At 39.6% G+C, this 11,920-nt stretch overlaps 1 protein-coding gene across 3 annotated transcripts in view; it reads right to left on the bottom strand.

Moving 5' to 3' along the window:
* LOC108750664 (protein outspread) overlaps nt 1-11,920 on the bottom strand; it is a 201,055-nt gene that overhangs the window by 45,104 nt on the left and 144,031 nt on the right. The window lies entirely within an intron of this gene.

The raw sequence follows: 11,920 nt of genomic DNA, 5'->3' as shown, positions 1-11,920 counted from the left end.
ATATATTATACGTATCATTATCATTCATATTTTACAAGAGAGAAAATATATCTTAAAAATATATCATAAAAAAACGGAATATTTTTACTTAATCATAATTCATAAAAGGCGAGACGCGCAATTTTCCGATACCTGCACCTTTTTACCTATTTATAGCTGAAGGGATATATATAAAATAAAGTTCTACACAGAGAGAATTATCCACCGACGTGTACCTCGTACGGATTCATTGCGGACTCCTACGATAGCGACGCGACGACGTGTTTAGAGACCGTGTGTCAAAAGCAGCGTAGGCCGAGCATTGTTCCTTCGACGAGCCGCGTCTCTCACGCGCGAAATCTTATATACGAAACGCGATCCGCGCAGCGCATCGCATCATATCAAATTTAAAGTACGGGTTGGAAATTCTAAAGCGTGATTCCCGCACATAATCTACAAACGTCTTAAAATATCTTTGAGAAATAAAATATCGCCGAATCTTGTGGGCGTTTAATTTTAGAATAAAAAAAAAAACAGACGAGCATTTCCGAGCAGGAAACAGAGAGACAGATATATGTGAATAAACTATCAAAATAATTTAATTCGACATTGCTTCATAAATCATATGAAACAAGTGATCTTTCTTAGCGTGCAAAATAAAATTGTGTGACAATTATATTAAAAGATATTAAAGGACACATGTCACATTTCTGTCGTGTCGTGTCAAGAGATTGGCACGATTCCCTTTTCGAAATATCGCAGAAAGTTCTTACGGTTAATCTCGTAGAACGGATAACGAGTTATCGTGTAATCTGCACTTAGAGCACGTCAATTGAAATTTCACGATCCGGCCAGCCGGAAGATCACGCCAGCGTCGTCGGGTCGATCACTCGGAACGTGCCTAATGAATTTTGCTATCTATAATTCTCATCGTGGTAGACACGTACCAACCACCACGACGTCCTTAGCATATTCGAATTCACGCGCGAATTTGAATTACAAATGTTGAGACGGAGGGAGGGCCTTTTTGCATCTCTCTTACGGCACGCAACTGAGTTGTCGCGAATTATCGTCGAGGAGGCGACATAAAACGCTGCCGTGACGCGATGCGTTGATCTTTCTCCTTTCATGCGAATGCGATGTATTTTTCGCATTACGATTCATAAATTATTCTATACGTATAGATTACGTTACATTATTGTTGCGTGGGAGATTGCATTTTTCTTACAGCAAGCGATGAGATCGTCTTACGTAAAGATTGTGGATTTTCTACAACAAGTGGTTAGTAATAGATTAGAAGTCAGGAATAAGTTGTAAGTGAGTCACACTCAGTGGTGACTCAGTATTTTTTATTAAATTTAAGATAATATTTATTATAGACAATACTTATATTTAAGATTTAAATCTTAAGTACAGTCTTAAGATGTTACGAACGAAAGAGCCGTATTATATATAGCATCTTATTAAGATATTACTTAAGATGATCCTGAATTAAGAATTAACTATGAATACCGGATTTAGATTCGTTATGATTAATTAATCAAAAAGTAATATGTATCTGTCATATTTATCGAGAGAGAGAACTGACAAGAAGGGATCGATAGTACGTCTCAAAAGTGAGATGAAAATTACAAAAGTGAGCAAATTCACTAAGTGATGATCAAAATAAAATTATAAATTCAATAAATATATTGACCAATAAAATTATAGATATTCTAATAAATTTGTTCACTCTTGTAATTTTCCTCGTTTCAAAATATACAATCAATCCTTGTTTTGGAAATTATCGCATTCATTTTAAATACATGTTTTCTAAGATTTATAACTTACAATTCTAACTTTCCATTAGTGTGACATAAATGGTGACTAGCAATTTACGTATTATAGAACAGTTTATTATAGAAAGTCCATTATCGATTTCTGTTTCTACTCTAATAAAATACAAAAAAAAAAAATAAAAATAAAAACTTTTTAATAAATTACTTCAGATATGAGCCTTAAAGTGTTGCTTTTCTCGCTAGAGAACAGATTGGATCTTTGTTAAGACTTCCGCAAAGATAATCGAGAAAACGATTATTCATGTAACGTTTAACGTGTTAATAAAGGTTTCTGTACGGTACCTGCCCCCTCGCTTTTTTCCGCGTATTCTCTAAAGAACGGCCTGTCGATTCGCAATCGTACCCGGTGCATGTCGCTGCAATTACGCCCACAAAACCGAGCAGTCGATCGTTTTAATTCCTCGCCGATTGTCTAGGCGTTTTCTCTACCACCGATTGACTTGCCCTTTCCTCTTTCTCTCTCTCTCTCTCTCTCTCTCCCATTTTTTTTTTCCAATCGGACACACTGAACCAAGAATCCGAGAGCTAATAAATTAGATTCCTCAGACACACATTATACACGATCGTTTCTGCGGACACGTGTTTAGAGAGCACACACGCCGCATGGCGTGGGATGGCGAATGCATTGTGCTCGCATTCACGATGAGAGAAGCTCGCCTCGGCGGATATACGCCGTATGCACGCTCGGCGCAGCGGCGCTATAAACGCCAAACGCTATTTGCGGATTATAATTTGCACTCCGATAATGAAGGCTCATAAAGCGTCCCGGCGTTTAGATAAGCGGAGAAACGGTAAACGAGGTGGCGGCAAGAGAAAGCGACCCGGTGCGGCCCGCGGCCAACTTGGATCCCGTTGGAATTTGCGTCCCGAATCTTGATCGAAGCTAAGATACAGTCGTACACCGATCGGGCCGGAAATCGGGCATTAGCGGCGATTTTCCGGGTTTCCTGGGCAAAAACCTGCTGTCCATTCTGACGATATAATTAACGCTTGTAATCCCGATTGCACGATCGGACTCTTGCAATCGCGATATCAAGCGACAGCCACTGGCGAATGAAAGGATTCGGGTCATAAACTAAACGTTGCGCGCGTACACTCCTGTGATAAGGATATAATAATCGTTCAGTCCTGTTTACGTAATATGCATGTTAGATAAACTACAAGTGATACAAGAAAATTGGCGTTTCTCCGCAATGGTGTAACGATAATGAACGGCAATGCGTAACGAACGATAGTGGATAACGATGATAATAAATAATTTGCATTAGAGATCGTTTGGCAGCGTGCTTCGTAAATTCACGTTATCGGAACATTCCGGAGCTGGGCTCAGCTCCGATTATTTGCTTTATTTATCGCTAATGATTACACGGTTATTCCTTCCCACGCTTCATGAATCTGCAATACTGTCGGACACGAATCGCATCGGTGGATTATGCGTTGACGATAACAATCACTTGTCAAAACTGAGCTATCTGAAAGTTTGTTGCCTGGGAGTGGTGGTGTGCGATGAAAACGCTAACGGCGAAATTACGATGCGATTCTAAAGGGGAGTCCAGAGGGGCAGTAAGGTGCACGAGATAATGGGGATTTACGATGTTGATCGTACACGTAAATTACGACTGTACGTGAGCATTGATAATTAGCGGTCTGTCATTTTATCGCTCCGGTATTCAATTCAATTCTCGTCGATGAATATGTTCGGCGAGAGCGAGCGGTGGTGAGCGTCGTGAATAGTGATCTATCGCAGTCAGTTACGTACTTCCGCTAGAAATCCCGGTAGTGCGTTCACTAGGATAGATTAGCGAATCGCAATTACACGTGATTGTGGTGATAAAACAAATATATAGACGCGGTAAATCGTAGACCGTCGTAATTTCGCGTAAACGACGATCATTCTTCAAGCGCATACTTAAAAAGAACAGAAGGTTCTACCGCCAGTTCGCCAGTACAGTAGTCGTAGATACTTGACCCTTTCGCTACTTTCGCTAAACGAAAGTGTATACGCTTGTCTAGCTGGGATTGAGAGCTCCGTAATAATGGCGAGGAAAGCTTCGAGAAACCATCAATCATGTCGCTGTCAATTTGTGACGTTGTTATTTCAGTTTACGGTCGAGAGTGTAAGTCGCGATTTTTACGAGAGCAGCGCGATGATATGATATATTAGCTACTTGAGAACAAAATATATATATATAATTATGTATAATATATAATAATAATAATAATAATATTGTAATATCGTTCTCTCAAAAGTGACACAACTCATTTAAAATTTTCCAGAAAAGGGAAAATTTTTCAACTTGACAGAGAATGATTAATTAATTAAATAATATCGATAAAAAAAAATATATTCTTAGTACGATCAAATACAATTTGTTGTCATTTCGTTTCTCACGACTCTTAAAAACCATTCCTCTATTTGAAATTTTTTATGAAGTTTATAATTTACTAAATAATTACTTATAATTTACTAGGTTAATGTTTATTTAACTTTTTCATAATAATAACTCAAAAATTGCGGTTTTTAAAGTTAAAGAGAATGATATATATTTTGTACTAAATTTTTTTAAGAAAAAAAAATCTATCGTGTACTGAAAAAAATGTTTATTGGGGTTTAATTGAAATTTTAGTTGAAAATGGACGAATCAGAAATTGCAGATAAGATCAACTAGAATTCTAGTCGAGATCAGAATTCTGATTGATTTAATCAGACTCTTCTGATGGTTCGTTCATTTTCAACTAGACATTTTTCTCAGTGCACACGTAAGTATACGTTTGATTCAAATGACGAAATAACATACTCGCACGGCTTTCTGCTCGCGCGGAAAGTTACACTCGAAGCGCGAGTTTTTGCGCGCCTGCGATTTTTCCGACGATGACGACGTAGCAGCAGCAGCAACCTCGGGATCGTAACTACGAAACTTTCACTCGCCGAGTAGAGTAGATAGACACCAAACGCGGGCTGCTGTGCAGCGAAACGTATAAATGTCCTTCTCTTTCTCCGCTTCCTCCTCCCATCCCGCGACTCGATCGTCTCCACTTTCCTAGATAAAGCTTTTCAATTTCCTATTCTCGCCCAGAGACTGTCGACGACGTTCTTAATATGACATCGTCGCGTTTTCACGCGCAAACACGTCGCGCGAGAGGATACAATGATGATACCGCCAACCACAATTCGCCTTTCACTCAATTGTCCCGCATCGCGTCCGCGAGATGCGGTTTGAAGTGTGAAACTCACCGCTTTGTCGCCACGTCGAAACTACGTATCTCAGTTCTGTCGACGCGAAACTTCGTACTGACATTTCTAGGACATGATTTTCCTTCTTCAGCAAGCCGTTGTGCACATGCGAAATCATTACATGATTCGTCTCTCTGGCATTATTAGAAAATATATTATAGAGGAGAAGACCATTATCCAAATATGGATAATGGTCTATATATGGGTTAGCGGTGTGTTTCAGTTCTCTATTCTATAGTACTGCAATTTGATAGCAAGCACATATTATATATAATTTCGTTGAGGACGTAACGTGTCACACAGCTGCATTTAACGATTGCTTTTGAAATATTATCCTCTTTTCAAGTTATCGAAATAGACACACTCCACTAACTTCGTTACACACATTCTCTTTTGCAATAAGTTTAAACAACTTGCGATGTAAAAAAATAAAAGTGGTAGCCAATATTTGGATCTTCTCCATATGTTTATTATATCTATTGGCGACGGTCTCGATTTGTAATTCAACAACAGTTTCCTAGTTACGAATCAGTTTTCACTTTACAAATAAGAGAGTCTATATTCTCTGCATAGTGCATAATCGTACAACTTCCTGGAGTGTCAAAAGTATTATTCAACAACATCGTGTTTTAACATTAGAAGAATTCATGTTTCTTTCACTAAAAGGACAAAGCGAATAAATTACTACAAAAATAAAAAAGTGAAGAAATACCAAACACTTCATTATGCAAAGAATATAATTATTATATAAAAGGTAAAGAGTTTGAAAATCCTGCATTGAGAAAAATTCCTGGTTCAAAATGAATAACCAAAGATTTGTAAGCTCTTATCAATCGAAATTTTGCTTATCTCAACTAGAATTTCAATTAACGCAACTAAACTCTTTCAGAGGCGTATCCTTTTGTATAAGAAATATAATATTAACTTAAAAAATATAATAGAAACGGTCAATAATAACGCTAGGTACTTGCAGTGTTAAAAGCAACATTGGGACCGCCGTGGAAAAATCCGGATAAAGGAGCCCCTGATTCAGCTGAGAGTTACCTCGACTGGCAGAGTCGGGAGATGTGACGTGTACTCGTGTAATTACTCAAAACCCCGATGCGCGCCACGCGATCAACGGCACCGGTGTTGCGGTGCAAGTCGAAGGTGAAAATCACGTTGTCCCGAGAGCGCGTATTAGCTTCAATCCCGGCACCACGCGTATTTCTTTCTGACAAGCTCTGAAGTCCTGTACACGCGTACAGGCGAGTTATGCACGCACACGTCACACGCATACACGACGAAGCCGGGACACTCACGCTGTCCCATCCCCGTGCATAATTATACAGCCGAGGGACTGCGAGCGGGACTCGCAAATACGAGTGGTTGTGCAAGGCTTGGGCGAGGCCACCGCATAGAATATTCAAGTCTCTTAAGTTTCTTCTAGTAGTAAATATTGTTATGCTAAGTGCAGCCGTTGTCACGCCTTCTCTCTCCGCTTCGGGGCTCCTCTTCTCTTCTCTTCTCTTCTCTTCTCTTCTCTCTCTCTCTCTCTCTCTCTCTCTCTCTCTCTCTCGCTCTTTCGCCTTTTTCTTCCTGCCTACCTACCTTTCTTTCTCGCTTTCTTTCCTCCTCATCCAGAACTTACGCTCCTCGCATTGCCATTCTCGAGCTTGACTCGCTCGAGAAAACCGTCGCGAAGCCAGATCTGCGCCGGGTCGACGACTTAGCTTTGCTTCGCCAAGTTATTCCCCTCGCGATTTATGTGCAATAACGCGACGCAAATCAAAGACGATCGGACACAGACACACCCTGCGATATTCGAGGGCGATAAAAGAAATCGCTCCGTTTGTCTCGCGATAGCGACTTTGTTACAAAGGTCGCGATAGAAAATAAAATATGCAGAGTAGTCGAGATTTCACCTTTCGATATAATTCCACGCGTGTGGTCTTTTCACGCCACGTTAAGTCGGGAAATTGCTAATGCAAAGGTACAAAATGCAGCGCGTACTCGATAAGCACCCCCCATGGATGGATCCATTTTTTTCATATCAAACAATAAAATTAATGGAGCGCTATGTAAATAAGTTTATACTTAGAAGGGGTCCTTCTTACAATTTTTCTTCGAGAGAGATTGTTATAATTTATTACTTCGTTGTAATCCTCGCTTTAAGGGATCAGCACAAATTCTTCATCCTAATTTCTGTAACCTTTCCATAATTTTGTTCTAACTGCACCGCGCAAGGAAATATTCAGACGTTACGACGCGCGTTACTTTTTACGAATCTTTCAAATTACACGCGGGAGATCATCAATCTTAATGACGAGCGATCTTCACCTTACGCGGCTCTACTCGCGCTCTTCCTAATCGCGGTTACACCAAGGCCGAAGGGGATAATGCCGTTCACATTTAACCCTATCCTCACTTGTCACTCGCTCACGATCGGTCCAACGTGCCGGTTTACAAAGGCCCCCGCTATTAGAAAGTGCGCGCACGTATTAGGCCGTGATTTTTATCGCGGGCTCTAATATCGAGTCCCGCAACGAGGCGCTTCATTGTAGCCGGATTAATCAACGAATTACCTCCAGGCGCTGCAACTTCGATTTAATCTCATCACGATGGAGCACCTACATCCCCGCGGAAAGAAATCTCGTCGAGCTGCTCAAAGGAAAATTTAGAATTTTCTCGATCTGTTACGTAAACCGAAACTCGCTGTAACGTAACTGTAAAACAATAAATGCGAATTCGACGAGACAAGGCGGAATTTATACCATTTAATTATAAGTTAAATTTTAACCTTTAACTATATACTCGACGTTTAATTATACGCGCGACTATTTTCCAAAGGCACGCAGGCGCGATTTACGATCTCGCGCAGTAGCGATCGAGGAATACGTCGTTGATAACACTTGGTCGAATATTTCCGATCTGATTTTCCCCAAGCATCGCACACGTCGAACGTGTAAAGTGACGCAATGACGGCGGCACGTAACAGGAGGATGAAAACGTGCGGCGCGATTCGCACGGCATTTGCTCTGTGCCGATGCTCTGGCCGGGTCAGCCAGGAAGAGAAGATGCTGTGCTCGCGGAGCTACCACGTGGAGGATGGTAACGATCATCCTCCATTGCGTAATGGTGAAAACGGAGGTCTTCTCGCGTGTCATGACCCAACGGCGCGGCGGAGAGAAGAGTCCTTGTTGCAGGTGCTCTCTCGCCTTTCGATTCCGACGAGTCGTCCTCGAATGACGACACGAAGGCAATTCGCGACGAAAACATGCTAGTAGCTGATCGTCGATTAACGATTCGCATCATTCCGGCAAATTTACGCTGCCATCGAGTGGCATGGAGCCAGGATCTCGAGGTTCTATTTTGCGAGTGATACGTCATTAGAAACTGGAGAGTTACTTAAGTCGACGTTCGACTCGGAAATAAATACAAGTATAAAATACTATCACGATTGCGTTGGGATTAAAATGGAAAATTAATAACACAAGTGAAACGTCTTCGCTTTTATTTCACTCTTACATAATGCAATTATTATTTTTTTTTTTTAATAATTCAAAATAAATTAAATTTCTTATTCAATAATCAAATATATCTAGGCTTAGGCGAACTAATTAATATTCGTCATTAATATTATCATTAATGCATAAATAAATATTGAATCCAATAGGATGTTAAATAGTTATTTATGACTTAATCTAACCAAGTGTTAGATAGTTTATTTACTCAAAATTAACGTCATGAAACGTGACATACAGCATCAAACGTAATTATCCATCTTCATCTTTCTACGTATAATTATTTCTCTTACATATTATTTCTCTGGTTCTGACCAAATGTGTTGAAATCACGAACGTACCGCGTGAAATATGCATAACGAATATGCATAGCGTTAAGTAATTTCCTTAAAAGCATCATCATCACGGTATCGTACGTAAAAACGCGAATGAAATATAAATGGATTGCTATTTAACGGATTCGCGTTGCGGCACGAGCAGGGGATTGATGAAGCGTGCGGTACTGCAAAGGAGAAGGTGAAAGGCGATAACGGCAAAACGAACAGATAAGTAGGCGTAAGGTATATCAGTAAAACTGAGTAGGAGTAGATACCGATGGTGTAACATAATGATGCTAGTTGAAATTACATAAGCGTCATAATAAAGATTAGCTAAATGTGATTGTTGAAACTAATAACGTTTAGACTTATGTTACTTACGGAACTTAGTTTCCCGCATCGAAATCACACACAATACAAGATGAGTAATACATACGTTACTCAAAAGTTTCAATCTTTATGTCTTATATTTTTGCAACTTTATTTCATTACTTATAAAATATAAAATTCTAACTTGATACGAAAGTATATTCGAGAGCGCAAATTGCCAAAAAACTATAAGTTATAAACGTAAATTATTAAGTAAATTTCATAAATAGCGAATATCACGTGCATCGATTGAAAGAAATATCGATTTCAATTTTTTTGCAAGACACCGATAAACGTTTGGATATCATCATGACTAACAATAAGAGAATGGAAACGACACATATTCTCAGAGAAATTCAGCGCCAGATTAAATACGGTCTTTAATGGAGACACACTCATCAAAACGCTAGGACTTTAACTTTTGTTATTAAAATACAAGAAGATTAAGCTCGAATAAGAGAAAAAGTAAATTCTTTCTAGTTCCAATAAAAGTATATAATAAATAAATAATTAAAAAATATAATGCGTACCAACTATTTATATTTCCTTCTTTATATTGCGAAATTTCTTTAAGTAGAAAACATGCAGAAACTGAGTAGTATCTTTATACTATAATAATTATATTTATTTATATATATAAAAACAATTACGTTAAATATTTGAAACAGATACTCTCTCTTCGCAATAGCGTTGCAAAACGTTAAGAATGTACAACGTAATTTCGGGGAAACGCGACTTGTCAAGTTTTTCATAGAGTACCGGTCGCGATCGCCTTTCTCCGCCGCGTGCAGGTGCAAACAATCGCCGTCTCGATATCTCGAGTAAATACCTATCTGGTAAACGACATTCTGCATGATCGCTACCGTAACACGCGGAATTCCGGCGCACTTTTGCCGCCGCAAGCACGAGCGTTAAAGAGAAATACCTAGCTCGTTCACGCTAGCTCGCCACCAGAACCAACCGGCTAAGTGAACACGAGCCTCTCATCAATTAACATAATTGCCGTTCCAGATATCTTTTCCGGACCGCGTAATTCACCCCCACCTTGCCATATCGTGGTTCGCGAAAACGCCCTGGGCTACAGGTCGGGGCCGTACGCAATGGAATTTCTACCGAGACAACAATCGAATCTTTCAGTCGGTCAATATTTACCGCGATGAAACTACGTATTTCTCCAATCGTAAAAAAAGATACTTGTCTTCTGCGTATTCGCAAGATTTTTAAAACCTGTGGTTTTCACACAAAACCTACTCAAATAAATCTCGAAGCGTAAAAAAGTACAAGACATACCGTATACAATCAGATAAGATTATTTCTTATCGTCTCTAGATAAATTTGATTCTCAGACCATCTTTTATGTCCGTTTCTTAATATTAATCTACATTGATAGAAATGGACAATGCCTGAAAATTATTTATTATCCTTACTTTTTAATCCTTTTCTAAGGATTAGAAGTTAAACTGAGATTAAAGTTAATGTACCTTAGCAGAAGCACAGTCATTAGACAGATTAGATTCTATTTTCTACATTAGATAATTGTACGACCGTCGGACACCTGCTGCTAGAGAACGAATCCCATGTCGCGTCGTGCCGCGCCGCGAATCTGCGATCGTGCATCGGTCGCTCTCACCGCTCGTAAAGATAACGATCGTCGTAAGGAGGTGTCGTAATCACGACCTGTCGTTAAAAGTGCTTTTACTCCGCAGCAATCACTTTTTGATAGAGGCTGCGGTCCGACCTTCGATCGGATAAATTCCGATATTGTTCGCGCACTTATTGACGGCGATGTCAAGCATCGTGGCGTTTCGATTAGGCGACGAAACGAAAAGACACGCTCCTTTGGCTGAAGATTAATGGGTATAACCGAGCGTTACAAGATTCCTCCCGTCGTCTGTCGTCGGACCGGACTTTCTCGTCCGTATAGACGAGAACAATGGGTTCGACGAACCGTGGAGCGAGAACGGCAAAATATTTGCTGCCGGAGCAAATATGAAGACAAGTCGCGAACTTGTCCTACCGTAAAAAACGTTCTTGACATCGTTACGTTATTGTGCGAGTAACGTATTCATTACGCAAGTTGACGAAGGAACAAATAGCAGTTTCGCAAAAAGCAGTTTCCTAAAAACAAAGAACTCTATGGTGTATCTTCATTTTCTTTAAATAAATAGAAACATAAGCGCATTAATGTAATTTCAGCTTTGCAGCAGCTCAATACGCGTATTTAATGTGTGTGTGTGTGTGATTCGTCATTAAATCAGGATCGAGATGATGATTAAAAAGTTTCTCCTTAACTAACATTTTTTACTTAACTTGCGAATATATATATATATATCCGAAAATATATATCTAACGTTATAGTGACAGAAAATAATAGCAAAGCAAATAATTGTTTTTGACTGAAATGCAAAGGCGGCAAAAAAAGTCAATTTTTGACAGTAACAATTGTCACCGAAACATTTTTAGACCTTCCCTTATATATAATAGTATACTACCAACAGACGAATGTAAATTGCACAAAAAAAGGAAATTGCAAAATAGAAAATCGAATGGAAAAGACTCGGATTTGCGAGCGTTGCGCCGCAACGGCCGTTGAAGAGGTTTCGCTTTTTCTCCCAAGAATACTTCTTTCGGCGTACCGGAACGATCGTAGCCAGGAAGAACGGCGATCACTGGACGCGA

The sequence above is a fragment of the Trachymyrmex septentrionalis genome, unplaced genomic scaffold, assembly GCF_001594115.1.
Source record: "Trachymyrmex septentrionalis isolate Tsep2-gDNA-1 unplaced genomic scaffold, Tsep1.0 scaffold37, whole genome shotgun sequence".
Taxonomy (NCBI): domain Eukaryota; kingdom Metazoa; phylum Arthropoda; class Insecta; order Hymenoptera; family Formicidae; genus Trachymyrmex; species Trachymyrmex septentrionalis.
Note: the sequence above shows the minus strand (reverse complement) of the source record. Positions and strands in the feature narration are given on the sequence as shown.